The sequence below is a fragment of the Pristiophorus japonicus genome, unplaced genomic scaffold, assembly GCF_044704955.1.
Source record: "Pristiophorus japonicus isolate sPriJap1 unplaced genomic scaffold, sPriJap1.hap1 HAP1_SCAFFOLD_130, whole genome shotgun sequence".
Taxonomy (NCBI): domain Eukaryota; kingdom Metazoa; phylum Chordata; class Chondrichthyes; family Pristiophoridae; genus Pristiophorus; species Pristiophorus japonicus.
This window is the reverse complement of record NW_027250967.1, coordinates 349,508-372,193: the sequence shown is the minus strand read 5'-3', so window position 1 is coordinate 372,193 and position 22,686 is coordinate 349,508. Positions and strand designations below refer to the sequence as shown.

General features: G+C 44.8%; 1 non-coding gene across 1 annotated transcript; it reads right to left on the bottom strand.

Annotated features, from left to right (window-relative positions):
* Nucleotides 1–699: 699 nt before the first annotated feature.
* Nucleotides 700–773, bottom strand: trnan-guu (transfer RNA asparagine (anticodon GUU)). Its single transcript has one exon. It is a non-coding gene; the product is annotated as a tRNA-Asn (tRNA).
* Nucleotides 774–22,686: the final 21,913 nt, after the last annotated feature.

The window sequence follows — 22,686 nt, the reverse complement described above, 5'->3', positions numbered from 1 at the left end:
AGCCCATGCCGACTCTCAGCGAGTCCCACTCCCCCGCCCTTTCCCCGCAGCCCTGCAATTGTTTTTCCTCCGGACACTGATCCAGCTCCCGTTTGAAAGATAAGGTTGAGTCGGCCTCCACCGCCCTTTCAAGCAGTGCATTCCAGATCCTAACCACTCGCTGCTAAATGGCCACCTCGTGTTCTTTTGTGTAAAGTCTGGGAAACACTAGATCAATTCCTGCCACACTCACAGCCTTCCTAAATATAGCACCATCACTCTATTCTCATAAAACCAGGTCCTGAAGTATACTCCAGCTGTGCAGGTAAAAGCTCTGGTTATGTTCCGAACATTGCTGTAGTTTTTCCGTAATGTTGTGGTTATTAGATTCACCTCACACGCGAAATGTCCCTGCTTCAAAAGTGCGCGGAAACATCTTGAAAACATGTTCAATTAAATATTTGAAGAAATGGATTTATTCATATTAGTGGTTCAATATTAACAAAAAACAATGTCCCACAACCTTGTTAAATTTTCTGATATCTCTGTTCAGTTCTGTATACACTCAAACTGAATTCTCATAAAAGTAGTGGGGTGGGAACTCACTGGATAACAGCACAGCTGGCAATGTTTGTGGAATATATTCGCGCAGCCAAAACACACAATGACAACTTGGAATCGTGCCGCACCGAATCCTGGGGGAAAAACAGTTAAATGCTTCGTCCCTGGGTGGGCTCGAACCACCAACCTTTCGGTTAACATCCGAACGCGCTAACCCATTGCGCCACAGAGACTGACGCAAATGCACAATGCAAGACATCCCAAACCAGGGTGTCAGTCAGTTAAAGCCTCAGATTGCTCTGGCCGGGATGGAACTTGTCCACTCTCAGTTGTACTTTTCCCAAGTAAAGGGTGGGACATTCATTGTGGATGTGTGGAAGCAGTCTGTTCCCGCACACTGCAGACACTTCCATGTCACCGCCAACCAGCTCTCCCACAACCGGTGTGATCTACCTTCCAGCCTTCCGGTGCCTTGTCTGTGACGAAGTATTCTGATAGTCCCGAAGCCGGTATTAGGTATTAATTCCTTTTCAGCTCCTGACTGCGGATATTGCTGTGATTAAACGCGAACACAATGCTAACAGGGACAGTTCAATTCACCGTTTCTTTGCTTGGTGAAATTTCAAAGATTGAAAGCGACGCACATCAACCCCAAACCTCGTCACCTACTCGCTAACTCGACAAAACTTTGCATTTTCTTTCCATGCCAAGCATTTTACATTAATAGATTGCAATGCCAACACACTTTTTACCTGGCAAGACTGAAGTACAAGCTGTGATGAACAGTGTGAAACAGAAACAGCTACTTGTAAAACCATAGCCTCGATGACATCTGTGTGAATTGCTCTGCATCGATAATTAGCAGAGAGCAAAGAGAGGAAACTGATGGTGTGGATGAGAAAAAGCCGAGACAAAGTGTACTGTTGGAGATGATTTTGTTGTTTTTGAGAATTGTTTCAAATATTTTACCATGGTTGATTCCTTCGTGTAATGGTGAACACTCTGGGATCTGAGTTCAAATCTCGGTGGAACCTGATTCCTTGTTGTCCCAGCTGCTGAAAATTTGGGACAAACAAGTGAAAGACACCTGGTGCTGGTGGGCAGTTTTGTTGCCTTTGTCATTGATGCTTGATCTACAAGTCTAGTTTTAAATCGTGTGCTCAACCATCAGTTACCTGTTACAAAATGTTGTAAACTGCTGTCTTGCTCTTTTTGCTTCGTTGCTTTTAACCTCGAATTACCCGCACACATTCAGTTGTAGTAAAGGCAGGATCAGGTCTTTTATTTAAACATTCATACCAAACAAACCAAGCATGAAAGTTACTGAGAACACTTCACAAAGGCAGCTTGCTTCGATTTCCGTGTCTGCTTGAGACACACACCTTCCGAATGTCCAGTGTCTCTGGTGTCTGCGTGTGTGAGTCTCATCTTTATACTCTTATTTCTTTGCATTTAGACAATCACGGCTAACGACTTTGTGAATTGTTTAACATACAGATTTAATATTGCTTGTTTAACCTACAGATGTCATTAAATAGTAACAAAGGTACAATCAAATATTTAACATACAGACAATGACCATTTACTCATTTCAATGGCTGAAGGCACCACATTGTCTAACAGTCTCTTTCCATCCAAACTTCAATCTTCCTGTTTTTTAATCCAAACTTCAGACTGCGTGCTGAAGCAAAGAGTTCAGCAATGCAGGACTGTGCTCCCACATTCCCCCACTTCTTCTCCTCGCCTCTCTGCAGGTCTTATCTGGGTAACATTCTAACATACATTTGCATGGTGGCTCGAGCTCATTCAACAGCATTGTCCAGTTGTTGTCCTTGTTTTCCATCACGACATCCGCAGTAAATCAAAATGACCAGCACGATCAGCTGAACCAGCACCAGCATAAGGACAGGGTGTATCATTGTGTTCATCACGCTTGTTGCCATCGGGCTCCATCCCAACAATGACTCCCACCAGCTTACATGTCCAATCTGGTCCAAAGTTGTGTGCACGTTCTCGATTTTTTGCAGTGTGATGGTTAATGTCCATAACGATTGCTTGATTCAAACTCTGTAGCTGTTGAAATGTTGTATTCCATTTCCGTATTTCCTTCTTCCAAATAGCAGCACGCTTCGGGTCAAAGTAGGGTTCTTGTAGAATCAGATTCTCAGGATGCCATTTTAAAGTCCGTTGGTCTGTGATCACCATATCCAGTTTTACTTAATAGTCAACTTTCAATTTTTGATGTTTCCAACTGAATTCCATGCTGTTTACATTCAGAAATGTAAACTCACAATCGGTGTCTTCGACTAAGTCTGTTACCCTCTGCACAGGTTTTAACAATTTCCTCTGCTTTGTGGGAGAAGTTTAACAACATCGAGTAAAGGATGACGGAAATGCTGAATAGTCAGTCGAGAGAACCAGTCCTTCTCTCAGTTCACCCTTCGGAACTGCTGTAATTCACTCTCTCGACATTTGCAACAATCCAACTTCTATTTCACATCCTTTAAGATCATGTTTGTAACTCTCACATTTGAGCTTTTCACTGAACATCTCATCAGTTCTGAGACAGCGCATTCCTGCAGAAACTTTAAATGTTTCTGAACAAGCTTCTCCCACTGCTTTTATCTCTGACTGTTCAGTAACTGCTCCTCGTGTATCTGGGGTCTTGGGGAACTGTCTCTGAAGAGGGGAATCCCCTTCCTCCAGGAGCACCTTCATTTGTCCGGCAGACCCTGTGTCTATTTCCCGCTGCCCTTCCACACAAGCCTCGATAAGGGTATGGCCACCCCTATCCTGAAGTAAGGGTCCTAAAGGAACGACATGTGTGGTTGAGGCGCGGCATCCCTATAGGGATCCTCCCTCACCTGCGGAATTTCCCCCCGACCTCAGCAACTGAACCGAGGTATCATTCCTGTCTGTGTCTCTAGCTTCTCTTTCCTGATTCTTCAACTTTTCTTTTCACTTTTCTAATTCTTTAGCCAGTCTATCCCTGTCCTCTATCAACTGACGGCCACCACCTGGTCCTGCTCCTTTTATGTGACTCCTTGCGGGATTCATCCACTCAGGCCATTCTGTCTTCCATCGCTGTAACACCTGTCTCACTTCCATGACTGAAATTCCTGCAGCTCCCTGATACAAGCTTTCTACCCTTTCCAACCATTTATCAAAATGTTCGTCCCCACCCCAGGCATCTACTTCCAGAACTACTGACGGGGGTAGAAGAGTCAAAATGATCTCTCTATGTGTACCATCCCCGTAATGACTGATATCAATCCAATTACTTCCCAAACTTTTACACAACTGGAATATACATTCCCCAGCTTCCCTGGGTCCTTCCCGTGGTAATAATGCAAGCCGCTTTATTAACTGTGGCCCTGAGTGAGTAACAAAGATTGCAGCTATTATTCTACCAAGCATGAGACCTGGAAGTTGTTTCAAAACCTACTACCTTTCCCCGGTGGTTCCCTAAAGCTCACAGAACCATGTGAACCCTCGATTTCTCTGACATGTTCCCTGACTGCCACCATCCCAGAATATTACACCACCACTGGGCAAACTTATTAAGTTCCTGAAGGTGTGCGGGTCCCATTCACGAAGGATAGCTCTCATGTCCTATAACTTTACCCCTCCTCGCTCATACAAGGTATCCCCAAAACCACTTAAGGCCGTGTTCCCTTCACGAGCTCCACAGGGAGCAGAGGAATCATGATCCTGCTCTCGCCTTGTCCGCTCGAGCGTGCTTCCCCCACTCTCCACATTACCGGAAGGTCGTGTGTAATGTTTTGGGGTGTTGAGCGTCTGAGTAACCGAAGAGGCATTTAAGTGCTCCGCCTCCGATCCTAACATTGCCATGTGAATCACACGGATTCGAGGCTCCGAAGTCAGAGAAGACAAAGGAGCTGTGGATGGGAACGGTGGGCATTCTCCCTGTCCCTTAATTCCCTTTTCAACTCTCAGACCCGGGGAATCCTCCGAATACCACCCAGCTTTATCAATTGCTGTCTCCGTGGGCAACCTCATACCAACATCTGCTGCAGCTTAGATATTCCTTTCTCTAGATCTTGTTTACACTTCTGTTCATCAGCAAGATGCTGATCCAGTGTCAGAATAGTCCTGGCTGCCCCGAGTGCCTGAAATCACCAATTCTCTACTGCTTTACTCACTGCTGTTAGCTGCTCTCTGAGTTCTGAGACTTCCTTATCTCGAGCCTCAGCCTCTTCTCCTAACGTTTGAAACCCCAGCATGAGACACTGCAACACGAACGCTTTTCTCTTTTTATCACTTTTTAACCCAAACACTTTAATCTTTTTTAACTGGACACTCTCCAATAAGGACTGCCGTGTCTCTCTCCATCCTCCTGTCATTGTTTCCTGTCTTATCCCATAAGTTCCCCCTTTCGATTCAATCCACTCATTAAGAAATGACTGGAGCTCAACTGGAATATCCCCTGAGCCTCCCATTACTAACTGAAGATCCCTTTAAGTCACGACAACTAAGAGAATGCTCACCCCTCGAACTGATGTGTGGGAAACACTTCTTCCAACAACTCAGCCAAATTTGTGCTTCATATCGGGGACTTCAAATAAGCTAACGAACTTTTGAATATCACGTCGGGATCACCAAAATGTTGCAAACGGATGTCTTGCTCTTTTCGCTTCGTTGCATTTAACGTCGAATTACCCGCACACTCCGTTGTAGTGAAGGCAGGATCGGGTCTTTTAGTTAAACATTCATACTAAACAAACCAAGTATGAAAGTTACTGAGAACACTTCACAATGGCAGCTTGCTTCGATTTCCGTGGCTGCTTGAGACACACACCTTCTGAATGTCCAGTGTCTCTGCTGTCTGTGTCTCTACAGTCCATAAAAGTCTCATTTTTAAACTGAAAAAGCCTTTGAACTCTTATTCTTTCCATTTAGACAATCCTGACTAACTGCTTTCTGAATCTTTTAACAGACAGACTTAATATTGCTTGTTTAACCTGCAGATGTCATTAAATAGTAACAAGGTGACACTCAAATACTTAACATGCAGACATCATCAAATCGTTTCATCCTGAGTTTCCATTATTCCCACCGTAACAAGGTACTCAAATATTTAACATCCAGACAATGACCAGTTACTCATCTCACTGGCTGAAGGCACAACATTGTCTAACAGTCGCTTTACCATCCAAACTTCAATCTTCCTGTTATTTAATCCAAACTTCAGACTGCGTGCTGAAGCAAAGAGTTCAGCAATGCGGGACTGTGCTAACACAGAGCACAGGATTTGACAACTAGACTTGTAGATCAAGCATCAATGACAAAGGCAACAAAACTGCCCACCAGCACCAGGTGTCTCTCACTTGTTTGTCCCAAATTTTTAGCAGCTGCGACAGCAAGCATTCAGTTTCCACCGAGATTTAAACTCAGATCGCTGGATTCATGTCCAGAGTGCTCACCATTACACCATGGAACCAACGATGCCAAATTCTTTGAAACATTTCTCAAAAACAAGATCATCTCCAACATTACACTTTGGCTCGGCCTTTTCTCATCCACACCGTCAGTTTCCCCACTTTACGCTCTGCTAATTATCGATGCAGAGCAATTCACACAGATACCGTCGAGGCTATGGGTTCTCAAATAGCTGTTTCTGGTTCACACTGTTCATCACAGCTTGTACTTCAGTCTTGCCAGGTAAAAAGTGTGTTGGCATTGCAATGCATTAATGTTAAATACTTGGCATGAAAAGAAAATGCAACTTTTTATTGAGTGCAAAACATGCATTGCCTGCATTTCAAAAAGCGTTGCTTTTATTCATCCTGCTGAATGCATATTGCACAGATAATCTCAGCACACATTGTGCAGGCAAAGGCAGCATTAGACAACAAACTAGTTTCTCCTCCGCTGATTTGTAACAGGTAACTGACGGTTGAGCACACGATTTGATAACGAGACTTGCAGATCAAGCATCAATGACAAAGGCAACAAAACTGCCCACCAGCACCAGGTGTCTTTCACTTGTTTGTCCAAAATTATTAAATTATTGACTCTCATTCAGTTAGCATTTCTTTAATTATGCAAATGAAGATCATTGGTTAATTAATGATGTTTTCCGGGGAATGCAGGATAACATTTTACAAAAAGCTCCAACGTGGGGCTCGAACCGGCGACCCTAAGATTAAGAGTTTCATGCTCTCCCAATTGATCGAGTGGGGCTTCTGCCAAATGCGGGTTTTTGTCGCTGATTGTTGCCAGGCGCCTGTTGGCTCCGCCCCAGATGTTTAAACTTGCTGTCGAGGAACTGCCAGGATCTTCTTGAATGGTGGACCAGGTTCGAGGAGCCGAATGGCCTACTCCGGCTCCAAATCCTGACATGCTTATCATCTCATGACTTTTCACAGGAGAACAAACTTGCCCCTGAGCATGCATGAGGAGAAAGCTCCAGAAAATATTGCCGCCCGGTGAGCTTTCGCTTGTGAGGCGAACGTGTTAACCGCTACACTGCGGAAACATCTCCACTTTCAGCACCCGGTCAGACGGAAATGTTAAGTGAGCAGGTGAACTGCTGAATCCCACTTTTAAAGAGTTGGTCGAGGTGTCAAACAATGAGTTTCGCTTAATGATTAAAAGCAGAAAGTGTCAGACATTGGATTTGAACCCACTCCTCTACATGCAATTGCAATCCAAACACAGCACCTTCGACTGCTCAGCCATCCTGACTCGGTGCTGCTGTGTTTGGCCACCTGCAGGTTGATTTAGAACTTTTGTGTCCTGTCACATGAAATAAATGAGGGCAGCAGGCGTATCTCTGCCTGACACCGGGGAATCAGTGAGACAGACCTTGGAGCAAGGGTCTGGTTATTAAGGCACAGTGAAGAAAATATTGATTCTGGAATTATCCCAAAGGTCAGGAATCCTGATATGATTTCGATAGCAGTGTCCTCATCTCGAGTGAGATGTGTTACCTTTGCACCACGAGCTCGACACAACGAATTTGAGATGTTTATCTATATGAACGCTCCTTAAAATAAGGGCTTTAAAATCCCCGTCCATTCCCACTCGGAGTCAGAAGCAGTACTCAGTTGCCAGTCACCGTCCGTTTTTTTGTTGAACCTTTGTTTTTCTTTCACGGGAAAGCATCATTACTTAACCCAATGTCATCTTTTGCACAATGAAAGAAATGCTGACTGAGGGACAGTCGATACTTCAATCATTTCTTCTGTGTTTTGCACGTTAACTGTTAAACCAGATCCCATTTTACACAATTTTTGTCGGGGATTGTTTCAAAATCTTCATTGCTGATGACAGCGGGAATCTGGGGCAACTTTTGTCAAATTTAACAGCATCGGTTATTCCTTCCGTGCACAGAAAATAGAATCAGTATTGAAGATAAAATCCCATGGTGCTCATTTTCAGATTCAACACAGTAGCGTTTCAAATAAAGTGAAAGAATTTTATAGCGAAAAGATTTGGAAGTGTCACTTATATTTGTGTCTTTAATTAAACTTTGTGACATCTGACTCCCGTTCATGCCTCTGCTGAATAAGAAAGGAGGGTTTGACATTGACCAGTCTGCACTGCCCCTGATATTTGTGAGCTCATCCTTTATATTCAGTGGTTTCTCGCCCTTTGATGGGCTGCAGTGTCGCGGATATCACGTTGGCCTCACACGCGAAAGGTCCCCGGTGGATCCGTTTTCTCTCACTCAAAGTTACCTATTTATTGAAGTGATTTAAAGAGCAATTCAGGAATAAGGGAGCCCTTTTGCCGGGAGAATAAATAGCAAATAAAAACAGCAATTGCTGGAAATCTCAGCAGGTCCGGCAGCATTTGCCAGGAGACGAAACTCACCTCAGATTGTTCCACTTGAGCAACTTTAAACATAATGTTTCCGCCCGGGATTGAACCAGGGATCTTTCACGCGTAAAGCAAACGTTATAATACGGAAACCTCTGGCACAGTAGACACAACAGAGGGGAGCTGACCAGTGAGCTCCCTCTGTGCTGATCGGGAATGTGCTGGCTCACCTTAAACAACTTCTGTCCCACACTGAAAGCTCTCAATCCTTCTCCTCCGCTGCCCTTTACAGAAATGTCACGGATCACCCAGCAACCGTGTTCACTTCCACATCCTCACAGTGGGGTCACATAGGCTCCTACCGTCTCCCCGCGATCAGCGACCTCAAAATTAAACCCGGAACACGTGTCCAGCAACGGGCAGGAGAAACAAGAGAATCTGTAAGCTCGGTCCGTAACAGAAAGTAATGGGGTTATTCATGGTGATTACAGCAATTACTAATCGTCTCACAGACCTCAATTATTTTTATTTGACGAATTGATCGAGTATCGTTCCCAGGTTAGTGCATCGGATCTTAACCACTCGACCACCAGGGAACAGCTACGATGCATGTAGATATATTTATATATATTTATATATGAACCTGAATATCAACGGCTAGCTGCCTCGACCTCATGGTGCAACGGTAGCACGTCTAAATATAAGTGAGAGAAATTATTTTCGACAGTGAAACCCATTTCATCGTTTGTTCCCTTTTAAACACTAGAAACTGAGACAGGGGGAATAAATAGAGAAATAAAAGCACAGGGATATAGACAAGAGGAAGAGAGAAGGGGAAATACTGTCCCCACCCAGAACTACTGCAGAAACCTCTCTGCTGCGCTCGGGGTGGTCACCCACAGGCTGTATACACTAATGTCCCAACAACTCATTGACTGTCGGAGTGGGACCGTGCGGCGCTTCAGAAGACAGGTCGAAAAAGCAAAGTCACTGATTCGGTCTCACGTGCTCCTGCTACAAAGAATAGATGCACACAATAACATGCTTTTATAATGGTTACACATTATCGCCATTCTTGTCAAGCAGTTGTTTCGTTGGTCCAGGGTATGATTCTCACTTCAGGGTTGTTAATGGCAATTTGCGAGAGATTCCACGTTTAAGTGCCGAATGAGCCCTTTCAATTTGCATGGAACTTTTGCAAACAAGTGTTATGTATGTAAACCTGTAAATACCTTGTTTAACCACCAGAGGGCTCATCCCCTGGAGTCCCAAGAGATCCCACAATCCCTTGGGAGCACTTGTACTTAAGGAGACCTCACAGGCTGGAGAAGCACTCTGGAGACCTGCAATGAAAGACTAAGGTCACAAATTACATTGAGCTCACAGCATCTGCTCAGACTCTTTAATCATGCAATACAACTGGCGATGAGATACAGATGACGAACCCCACCGCAACGATGCAGAGACCAATGGGCATCCTGGAGAAATTTTCGGAGAGAGATGATTGGGATACCTTAGTGGAGCGACTCGACCAATACTTCGTGGCCAGCGAGCTGGAAGGAGAAGCGAATGCTGCCAAAAGAAGGGCGATTCACCTCATTGTTTGTGGGGCACCATCTTATGGCCTCATACAAAAGCAGCTTGCTCCAGCAAAACGCACAGAGAAATCGTATGGTGATTTGTGCACACTGGTCCGGGAGCATCTTAACCTGAAGGAAAGCGTTCTGATGGCGAGGTTCCGGTTCTACATGTGCAAAAGGTCTGAAGGCCAGGAAGTGGCGAGCTATGTCATCGAGCAAAGACACCTTGCAGGCATTTGGAATTTGAAGGATATTTGGAGCACATGCTCAGGGACTTCTTTGTACTTGGCACTGGCCATGAAATAATACTTCGTAAACTAATTTTGACAGTCAAGACCCCAACCTTGAGTAAAGCCATAGCGATAGCCCAAGCGTTCATCGCCACCAGTGACAATATCAAAAAATCTCTGAGCACACGAGTGCTGTACAAATACTGTGAACAAAGTAATGTTGTTTTCAAATCGTTACGTACAGGGCAGGCCTTACATGCCTGCAGCTGTACGTCTGCAGATGTCTCAGAGTCCACCATCAAGGGTGATGAATGCTAGGCCATTAACACCTTGTTGGCGCTGCGGGGGTGATCATCGTTTCCATTCATGCCGCTTCAAAGGATACGTTTGCAAGGGCTGTGGAACAATGGGACACCTGCAACGAATGTGCAGGCAAGCTGCAAACCTTGCTAATCCTGCAAACCACCATGTTGCAGAGGAGGGCAGATCCACGGCTGATCACAGCGAACCAGAGCATCAGACCGAGGAGGTAGAGGTATATGGGGTGCATACATTTACCACAAAGTGCCCCCGATAATGCTGAATGTTGAATTAAATGGACTCCCAGTGTCAATGGAGCGAGACATGGGCGCGAGCCAGTCCATTATGAGCAGAAAGACTTTCGACAAATTGTAGTGCAGCAAGGCCTCAAGGCCAGTCCTGACTCCCATTCGCACTAAACTGAGAACTTACACAAATGAACTGATTCCGTAATCGGCAGTGCTACTGTAAAGGTCTCCTACGATGGAGCGATACACAAGTTACCACTCTGGGTGGTACCGGGCGATGGCCCCACGCTGCTCGGCAGGAGCTGGCTGGGGAATATACGCTGGAACTGGAACGACATCCGAGTGCTCTCGCCCGTCGACAACATTTCGTCTGCCCAGGTCTTAAACAAATTCTCCTCGTTGTTCGAACCAGGCATCGTGAAGTTCCAAGCAGCAAAAGTGCAGATCAACCTAATTCCCGGGGCGCGACGTATACATCACAAAGCGAGAGCAGTACCGTACATGATGAGAGAGAGGGTGGAGATCGAGCTGGACAGGCTGCAACGAGAGGGCATCATTTTGCCGATCGAATTCAACGAGCGGACCAGTCCGATTGTTCCAGTCCTCAAGGGAGAGGACACCGTCAGATTCTGTGGCGATTACAAATTAACTATCAAATGTTTCTCCATTCAGGATAAATACCCACTACCAAAGGCAGACAACCTTTTTGCGACGCTGGTGGAGGAAAGATGTTCACGAAGCTGGACTTGACCTCGGCCTACATGACGCAGGAGCTGGAGGAATCATCGAAGGGCCTCACCTGCATCAACACGCACAAAGATCAATTCATTCACAACAGATGCCCATTTGGGATTCGATCAGCCGCGGCGATATTCCAGAGATACATGGAAAGCTTACTGAATTCGGTCCCACGCACCATGGTCTTCCAGGACAACATGTTGGTTACAGGTCGGGACGCAGATGAGCATCTGCAGAACCTGGAGGAGGTTCTTAGTCGATTTAATCGCGTGGGGCAAAGGTTAAAATGCTCGAAGTGCATTGTCCTGGGGAGAAGAATTGCGGCGGACGGCATCAGGCCCACCGATTCGTAGATGGAGGCAATCGACAACGCACCAAGCCCACAGAACGTGACGGAGCTGCGGTCGTTTCCAGGACTCCTGAACTACTTTCGTATCTTCTTACCGGGTCTCAGAACACTGTTAGAACCACTGGACGCTTTACTGCATAAAGAAAACGAATGGGTATGGGGTAAAAGCCAAGAACATGCCGTTGTAAAAGCTAGAAATCTGTTATACTCAACCAAATTGCTTGTGCTGTATGATGCATTTAAGCCTTTGGTGCTAGCATGTAATGCGTCGTCATACGATGTTGAGTGTGTATTGCATCAAGCTCATGAATCTGGGAAATTGCAACTGGTTACTGCAACATCCAGGAGTCTGTCTAAGGCTGAGAGGGCCGACAGCATGATCGAAAAAGAAGTGTTAGCATGTGTTTATGGAGCAAAAAAAAATGCATCAATATCTGTTTGGGCTCAAATTTGAATTGGAAACTGACCATAAGCCACTTTTACCCCTCTTTTCTGAAAGTAAGGGGATAAATACAGATGCATCGGCCCGCATCCAGAGATGGGCGCCCACATTGTCGGCATACAACTACGCCATCCGCCACAGACCAGGCACAGAAAACTGTGCCGATGCTCTCAGTAGGCTGCCATTGCCCACCACAGGGGTGGAGTTGGCACAGCCCCCAGATTTGTTATGGTAATGGAAGCATTCGAGAGTGAGCAATCACCTGTTACCGCCCGACATATTAGAACCGAGATGAGCCAGGATTCCTCATTGTCTTCAGTAAAAAACTGTGTGCTCCACAGGAGTTGGTCTAGTGTTCCGTTAGAGATGCAGGAAGAAATAAAGCCGTACCAGCGGCACAGAGATAAAATGTCCATACAGGCAGACTGTATCAAGTAGTGGTGCCAAAAAAGATCAGGGACTCTTTCATTAGTGATCTCCACAGTACCCACCCAGGCATTGTAATGACGAAAGCGATAGCCAGATCCCACATGTGGTGGCCCGGTATCGATGCGGACTGAGAGTCCTGCGTTCACAGATGTAATACATGCTCGCAGTTAAGCAATGTACCCAGGGAGGCGCTGCTAAGTTTTTGGTCTTGGCCCTCCAAACCGTGGTCTCGGGTACACGTCGACTATGCAGGCCCGTTCTTGGGTCAAATGTTCCTTGTGGTTGTAGATGCGTACTCCAAGTGGATTGAATGTGAGATGATGTCCGCTGCCACCATTGAAAGTTTGCGGATCATGTTTGCCATGCACGGCCTGCCTCACGTTCTTGTCAGTGACAATGGGCTGTGCTTGACCAGTGCTGAGCTCAAAGAGTTCATGAGACGCAATGGGATCAAACATGTCACATCTGCCCCGTTTAAACCAACATCCAATGGTCAGACAGAGAGAGCAGTGCAGCAATCAAGCAGAGCTTGAAGAGGGTAACTGAGGGCTCACTGCAGAGTCACCTATCCCGAGTCCTGCTTCGTTACCGCACAAGACCCCACTCGCTCACTGGGGTTCCCTCCGCGGAACTGCTCATGAAAAGGGCACTTAAGACAAGGCTCTCGTTAGTCCACCCTGATCTACACAAACAGGTAGAGAGCAGGCGGCTTCAAGAGAATACATATCATGATCAAGCAAATGTGTCACGTGAAATCGAGATTAAGGATCCTGTATTTCTGTTGAACTATGGACAAGGTCCCAAGTGCCTTCCCAGCACTGTCGTGGCCAAAGAGGGGAGTAGGGTGTTCCTGGTCAAACTTTCATATGGACTCACCTGCAGGAAACACTTGGACCAAACCAAACTCAGATTCACGGACTATCCAGAACAACCCACAATAGACTCTACCTTTTTCGCTCCTCCAACACACACACAAGTGGCAATCAACCCAGCGGTTGACCACGAAGCAGAACCCATCACCCGCAGCAGCCCAGCAGGACTCACCACGCCCAGCAGGCCAGCGAGGGCCCAACAAATGACTCACCAAAACCAGCATTTGCACCGAGACGATCAGACAACGAAAGGAAGGCCACAGATTGAATCAAATTGTAAATAGTTACACTACTGACTTTGGGGAGGCTGGGGGGAGCGGTGCGGGGGGAGTGTTGTCACATATGTAAAACTGTAAATACCTTGTTTAACCATCAGAGGGCTCATCCACTGGAGTCCCAAGGGATCCCACAATCCCTTGGGAGCACCTGTGCATCATGAGGCCTCACAGGTTGGAGAGGCACATGGAGACTTGTAATAAAGGACGACGGTCACACCTTACTTTGAGTTTGCGGTATCTGGTCAGATTCTTTATTCAAGACATAACACTCTGTATTTAGGAGACTGGTTTAAAATGTTTATTGCTCATGTGACAAGGAATCTGGGGCGACTTTTGTTCAATTTATTTCACAGCAAAAGTAGTCTCAAAAATCACGTTCCGCCCGGGATCCTTTCGCGTGTGAAGCGAACGTGATAACAACGACGCTACGGAAACACTGCGGTTAAAATGATGTTTGGAACATAACCAGATGTTTAAACTTGCTGTCGAGGAACTGCCAGGATCTTCTTGAATAGTGGACCAGGCTCGAGGGGCCGAATGGCCTACTCCGGCCCCAAATCCTTCCATGCTTATGATCTTATCACCTTTCACAGGAGAACAAACTCGCCTCTGAGCATGCATGAGGAGAAAGCTACTGAAAATATTCCCGCCCAGTGAGATTTCACTTGTGAGGCAAACATGTGAACCGCTACACTGCGGAAACATCTCCACTTTCAGCACCTGCTCAGACGGAAATGTGAAGTGAGCAGTTGAACTGCTGAATCCCAGTTTTTCGGTGTTAGTCGTGGTGTCAAACAATGAGTTTCACTTAATGATTAAAAGTAAGAAATTTCAGATTCAAATCCACACCTCCAGAGGAGACTGTGAACAGAAAACAGCACCTGAGACTTGTCGAAATCTCGACATCCGAAAAGAATGACTCCGACACTTACAGCTCCGGTAGAAGTTTCCTTTTTAATTTACTTGCTCGCAAGGGGTAGGCCACACTCAGTCAAGGGCTAAGTGAACACCTGCCAAATGGTTCAGTTTAACAAGATATTGATACAGTAAAACCAAAGTTCTGGCCTCTCCCTGTGTATTGCTCTGTCTCACAGTCAGTGAATAGAGATAAAGAGTTAATTACTATATCCTGGTCCTGACATGGTATCCAGATATTTCCTTTTGTCAGGGTAATCAGGAAGCCAAACGGCCATTACTCCATGAATCATAGGTAATGGGCTATCACCTGTCTTGTATTCTGTCAGGATTGTTTAAATTCCTGGTCAGTTTCTCTGTTTGCATCAAATGGATGAGGTCTCGGAAAGAGATAATGGATAGAAGATAAGGGTGGGGTGACATGGAACTCCTGTATTGTAGACAATAGGAGAGCAGCATGGGGGGGTTACTTGTCTCAGCATGACTTGTCTCCGAGCTGTCTGATGGCCATCAGCCATCGAACAGCAGGTTTAGCTGTTTATGCAAGCTGACTGCTAAAATGCAGAAAGTTCTGGAAGGGCCAGGACTCCATTTTAATCAAAAGGCACACAAATACCGTATGGTATCAGCTTAGATAAAAATGCTTTCCACATTCCCCCATTTTGTCCTTCACAAGGACAACTCAATCCATTCTGATCTTGTACAGTCTCTCCATTTCCATTTCCACACAAGAGCCTTCAGCAGTTGTTGCTACCATAACTCTAGCCGTGGTCTCGGTAGGTAACATAGTTTCTCCCACCCTGTCACAGCAACACTTAACGATGACAAATAATAGATACAGGGCGAAGACTATCAGCAGGAATATGATCAAACCCTGTCCCACAGATTTCCCCAGGGCTCCCAACCATCCTGATGTTTTTAGCTAGACTGCCGATATCTTCTGATTTATCTGGGATATACGTACAGCATTATTCACGTATTAATGCGCATGTTCCTCCCTCCTTGGCTACGAGATAATCTAAGGCCATACGATTTTGGAGAGCCACTGTTCGAATAGCTACCATTTCGTCATTTATCCCTTCAAAGGCTTGGGAAGTTGCGTTGGCTACTGATTCCACTAAGTTAGCCAGTTCCCGTAACTGCCATTCGGTTGATGCTATTCCATAGGGTGGCACCATTACCTTGAATATTCCGTTTAGCCACGTCAAATCCCGTTTAAATCTATGACTTCCAAAGGGTCCCTTAGAGTCCTTACAGATCTGATAAGGGGTACCATATATCCTAAGTAACAGGACCCTGTCCAGTTGGCTGGTAACCATGGGTAGGCTTTATGGCCACAAATAAAGTAGGTGCAATTATAGGAAGTCAGCTCTTGGTCCTTTTGCACTATCTCTACTCGAGTGGTCTCACCTTCCCACCCTTCACCTGGGGCTTTGTTATGGACCATTGTCCAGCCAACGGTTGCTATCTTTCTCTCAGTGGGATTAGTTGTGGCTTGCCATTTAATCATTTGGGAACACTTGCTGCGTCCCATTTCTGGTCCTTTAGTCTCATTACTCACTAGGCATATTATACCCTCAGGATTTCTTATTCTGGGAGTAATGCTTAGGAAGGGAGGCTGATGGTTATTATCATAATTGGGCTGGTACCATCCCTGGAAGGCTGTAAGTTTATACCCTACCGACCTCCAATCTGTTTGCTCCTTCGTTTCTGGCCCCTTAGTTAGTTTTGTACTATTTTGCACTGTCAACCATTCTACCATTTCTGATTCGTTAAAGGGGACAGATCTCAGGGGGATACCCCCTTTGGAGTGGACAGGTACATGGGAACATATCCAACAACTCGACAAGTTACTTTCTTGAGCATACCTATGACTCAGTGCCATAAATACGTTTACGTGCAATTCCCTTCGGTGCTGGGTCTGTACCCCTGGTGTAATCAATAATGTGAAGTAAATCCCTGTCAAGCCCAGCACCATCAGTCCCCATAGTCCATACAGTTCCTTATTCAGTCTTCCTTTTTCTGTTACTCTGATTCCTTCGTCCCTTCCTCCTGGTCGGGTGCCCTTTTGCAATGGGATGCGTGGATCCATGTTGGTCTTTCCTTTACCTTGATTGCAGTATTGGTCGCCAGCAAGACCTGGTATGGTCCTTCGAATCTTGGCTGTAGACTGCTTTTTATTTTAAAAATCTTGATGTAAACGAATTCCCCTGGCTCCAGGTTATGACACTTCCCTTCCGCTGGCTTGACTTGGGCTTCCTTTACCTGTGAATGAAAGCTGGAAATACATTTGGTTAGTGCAATACAATAATTCAACATATTTTCCTCCATTTTGTGGATGTCCATCTGTTTCGCAGTAAATGGTGCTGTAAAAGGTAGTCGTTGGGGACGTCCCATAACTATCTCATGCGGTGACAGGCCTGTTGTTTTGTTGGTTGCAGATCGCATTACCATCAAAGCTAAGGGCAGCAGTTCTGTCCATTTCAGTCCAGTGTCATTGCATAGTTTTGCCAGCTTATTTTTAAGCATTCCATTATATCTTTCAACAAGTCCAGCTTATTGTGGATGATAACTGCAATGAAAACGTTGATTAATCTGTAAAGCTTTACACATTTCTCTTATAACAGTTCCCGTGAAATGTGACCCGTTATCACTAGAAAGCTTAGCAGGGATTCCGAAGCGCGGTACAATTTCTTTTAACAAACATTTAGCAACAGTAGTGGCATCGGCCTTTTTACATGGAAAGGCTTCAATCCATCTAGAGAACACATCTACAATAACTAATACATACTTGAATCCCATACACATAGGTAATTCAATAAAATCCATTTGTAAATGTACAAAAGGCCCGACTGGATTTGGGTGGGAGGCAGATTCTACTTTTTCCGTCTTACCCGGATTCATTGTCTGATAGGTAACACAATTTTCACAGATTTGTTTTGCAATTACCGAAATACCTGGTGCACACCAAGTTGCCAAAATATAATCTGCCAATCCCCCTTTGCCTGCATGTGTGAATGTATGAACACATCGGGCAATCCATGGAAGTAAGGATCGGGGGGCCACCACGCGGCCGTCGTGGTGAACCCATATTCCTTCTGGATTTTTATAGCATTGATCCTTCGTCCAGGTCACCACCTCCTCCGTACTGGTCTGTGTCTGAAAGGCCAGCACGTCATTAATAGTGGGTGTCGGGTCTGAGCAATTATATTTCCTTAGTGGGAACAATGACACCTGCATCCCCCCTTTCGACAGAGCTGCTGACTTAGCTGCATTATCAGCTCTGGCATTCCCAATTGCCACCTCATTCGACTGGCCTGTATGTGCTTGGCATTTGATAATGGCAAGTTTCAAAGGGCATTGAATGGCTCGCAGGAGATTTTCCAATTGTTCTGCATTTTTGATAGGGGTTCCTGAAGAAGTCAGGTACCCGCGAATCTTCCAAATTTGTCCATAGTCATGTGATACCCCAAAAGCATACCTGGAGTCAGTGTAGATATTAACTGTGTGTCCTTCAGCCAGAATACAGGCTCGAGTTAACGCAAACAATTCGGCTTGTTGGGCTGAAAAGGAGTCTGGAAGAGAGGCTATTTCGACAACATTAAACTGAGTTACAATTGCATAAGCCGCTCAAGGTTGGCCCCTTTCATTTCGTAAGGCTGATCCGTCAACATAGTACACTAGATCAGGGTTACACATTGGTACATCTGTTAGATTGATATGTGGTTTAGTCACTAATCCGGTTACCATTTCACATGAATGGGGTTTGCCGTCGTCTTCCGTGGGGAGTAGAGTGGCTGGATTTAAGGTAGTGCATCTTTTGATGATAAGATTCGGATTTGATAACAGTTCGACCTCGTATTTAGTGGTTCTTGCGGAGGTTAGGTGTTGGGTGGCACATTTAGTAAGTAAAATCTCGACAGAGTGTGGGATGTACAAAATGGTCTGATGATTTAGAGTTATTGTCTGAGCCTGTTGCATAGCATAATAAGCTGCTGCCAACGAAGGAAGACATCCTGGTAGTCCGCGTGCCACTGGGTCTAGTTGGGTACTGAAATACGCTACCGGTCGCTGCCTGTCCCCATGTAACTGAGTCAAAACAGATTGTGCAAAACCCGACTTGTGATGCACAAATAAGTTGAATAGCTTAGTGTAATCTGGTAATCCCAAGGCTGGTGCTGAAGTGAGGGACTGCTGAAGACTCTGGAAAGTATTCCGGGATACTTAATTCCACATCCTTTAAGCATTGTGAGAATATAGTAGATTCATTCACAGCTCATAGGTCTTGGACACACCTCCATTTGTGTGGGCTTCTGAACTGGACGAATCTGTATGTTACACGGACTTCTCATTTATGCTTATAGTGATTCACAGATCACAGAATGTAAAGTACTTGTTTTCTAATTTTATTAAAAGGCTTCCAAACCCAAGATTTTTCCAATACACCCAAAATGTTGATCAAGAGATCACCTGAAATATCTCAAAATCCCAATTCAACTATTGTACTGTCACTTTTTATCAAAAAAAATCCTCTTACTGAGCTAAAAGCTTTTGTACCAAGAATTTACACCAAGGACAATGAGAGTGTACTCGCCCAGCCTGCACCTCGAGAGACCCACAAAGGCTTTTTTTTAAAAAAAAGGCATTACAACTTTTAACCACCGGGAACATGTCTCAACAAACCTATCCTTTGTGCATTTCCTAGCTCCGTAAACTCTCATCCGAATAAATTCACACCTGCGCTTCTAACTTAAAATGTCTTAAACTTCCCACATACAGGACAACACTATGAAGGGTTAAAAAAAACCTTCACTTTGTTTGAAAAAGTGGGTGGAGCTAAAACAAACAGGCAGCTCCACAACCTTTCTAAACAGGTTTCCAGACACAAAGAAAAAAACACACAGAAGCACTCTCATTCAAAGACAAGACATTCACGCACTCTCATTCAAAGACAAGACATTCACAAGTCTCTCTTCATTCAATAAAGCTTTTTCTTTTGCTAGCTAAATTTTTTTTTGAATCCGTAAGTCACTATCAGGTTCTCTTTTTTTTTGATTTACTTCCTCTGTTAATTTTATGTGGGCTTGAAGAATCGGAACCCAGGCCTTTTCTATTACTTTCCTTTTTTTTTCTACCTGGATCTCTGTTTATAAGACACTCCTCGAGACAAGTTGTTCTCTCTAAATTAAATGAACCATCGGGTGGAAATGGCCTGTTTTCACCCTTAGTCCACTTTACCGTTTTTGTTTCTTTGGTCAATTGAAGACTGACCACAATTCTGGAGCATGACATAGGCTGGTGTGCCTTTTGTGGTGTTTTAACTTGCTCCGGCACCCATTCTGGATGATTAAGATTTTCCCACAGTTTCTGATCTCACAATCCTTTCGGCCAACCGAGTTCTCCACGCCCACTTCTCCTGGCCGTTACGTGGCCTGAAAAGGCTCTTAATTCGGGCTCAGTCTGGGTGTGTGAGATATGTTGGCACGAACCAATCGTAGTTGATCAATCAGTTACTGTTTCTTTTCTTAATCAATCCTTGTGGGGTTTTTTTTCCCCGAATCACAATTTTCCCTAGTGACTCTTCCCGTTTCTCTAATGGCAATGACTCACAAAGGTGTTGCACACAACAGTAATACAAGGACAACAAACAATATTCCCGCGAGTGCACAAATCATAACCTCTAAACAAATTGTCAGTCTGCGTTGTACGCCACTACAGACCGAGTCCTTAACTTATCCTAATAAAAAACTGATAAAACTTAAGGTTCCGTACCCAAACTCTTTGATCGATTGCGCTTTCCTTTTTTTTTTTAGTCTTATCACATAAGAACCCCTTCCGAATTAAAAACAATAAAAATCTTATCACATAAGAACCTTCGATCGATTAGCGCTTTCTTTTTTCTCTTTTTTTTAAATAGTCTTATCACATAAGAACCCCTTTCGAATTAAAAACAATAAAAATCTTATCACATGAGAACCTGGAACCCTTTTCGATCGACTAGCGCTCCCTTACCGACTGAAACCTTTCCCGGGCTGTCGAGATTTTTTCCAGAACCTATTCTCTTCTGCTGGCGAGCTGAGAAAGAAATGGTTATAAAAAAATACCTTTAACTTTTAAATGCCGAGTCTTGTAGATGCAGTACCTCCACTGTGGACAACAGATTACATCTGCGATTCAACAGTGAAGAAACCTCTTGTGAGCAAAAGGCTCACCTTGTTTGGACACCGAAGCCTTTCACTGGAGAGGCACTGTGCCTGTAACCGTTTTACTCACAGGACAGAGAGTATGCATCGCGGTGGAACCTCCAATAACTGTCGAAATCTCGACCTCCGAAAAGAATGACTCCAACAGTTACAGCTCCGGTAGAAGTTTCCTTTTTAATTTACTTGCTCGCAAGGGGTAGGTCACACTCAGTCAAGGGCTAAGTGAACACCTCCCAAATGGTTCAGGTTAACAAGATATTTATACAGTAAAACCAAAGTTCTGGCCTCTCCCTGTGTATTGCTCTGTCTCACATTCAGTGAATACAGATAAAGAGTTAATTATTATATCCTGGTCCTGAAATGGTATCCAGCTATTTCCTTTTGTCAGGGTAATCAGGAAGCCAAACGGCCATTACTCCATGATTCATCGGTAATGGGCTATCACCTGTCTTGTATTGTGTCAGGATTGTTTCAATTTCCTGGTCAGTTTATCTGTTTGCATCAAATGGATGAGGTCTCGGAAAGAGATAATGGCTAGAAGATAAGGGTGGGGTGACATGGAACTCCTGTAGTGTAGACAATATGAGAGCACAATGGGGGGTTACTTGTCTCAGCATGACTTGTCTACTAGCTGCCTGATGGCCATCAGCCATCGAACAGCAGGTTTAGCTGTTTATGCAAGCTGATTGCTAAAATACAGAAAGTTCTGGAAGGGCCAGGACTCCATTTTAATCAAAAGGCACACAAATACCGTATGGTATCGGCTTAGATAAAAATACTTTCCACAGACTGCTCGGCCATCCTGACTATTCAGTGCTGGGTGTGGCCACCTGCAGGGGGATTTTGAACTTTTGTGTCCTGTCACATGAAATAAATGAGGGCAGCAGGCGTATCTCTGCCTGACACCGGGGAAACAGTGAGACAGACCTTGGAGCAAGGGTCTGGTTATTGCCAAACAGCAAAGAAAATATTAATTCTGGAAGAACAATTTCCAAAAATACAGTGACCCTGACGTGATTTGAACACGCAACAGCCTGATATGGAGTCAGACACGCTACCATTGCACCACGAGGCCTACATCGAAAGTGTGGGATGTTCGTCTATATGAAGGTTTCACAATACAAGTGGCTTAAAAATCCCCGCCCATTCCCACCAGGTATCAGAAGCAACGCTCACCTGCCAGTCACCGTATGTTTTTTTCTGAAACATTTGTGTTGCTTTCACGGGAAAGCATCATTAATTAACCCCTCACCTTCTTTTGCACAATGAAAGAAATGCTAACTGAGGGACAGTCGGATACTTCAATCATTTGTCCTGTGCTTTGGGGAGCGGGCAGGGAAGTGGACCCGAGTCCATGATCGGATCGGCCATGATCGTATTAAATGGCGGAGCAGGCTCGAGGGGCGCATGGCCGACTCCTGCTCCTATTTCTTATGTTCTTATGATCTTCTGCATGTTGACCCATTTTACACACTGTATTTTAGGATTCTGGTTCAAAACCTTCATTGCCGATAACACGAGGAATTTGGGGCAACTTTTGTCACATTTAACAGCACCGGTTAAGCCTACCATGCACAGAAAATAGAATCAGTAGTGAGGATAAAATCCCATGGTGCTCATTTTCAGATTCAATGCAGTAGGATTTCAAATAAAGTTAAAGAATTTTACAGTGAAAATATTTGGAAGTGTTACTTGTATTTATGTCTTTAATTTAACTTTGTGTCATCTGACTCCCGTTCATGCCACTGCTGAATAAGAAAGGAGGGTCTGACGTTGA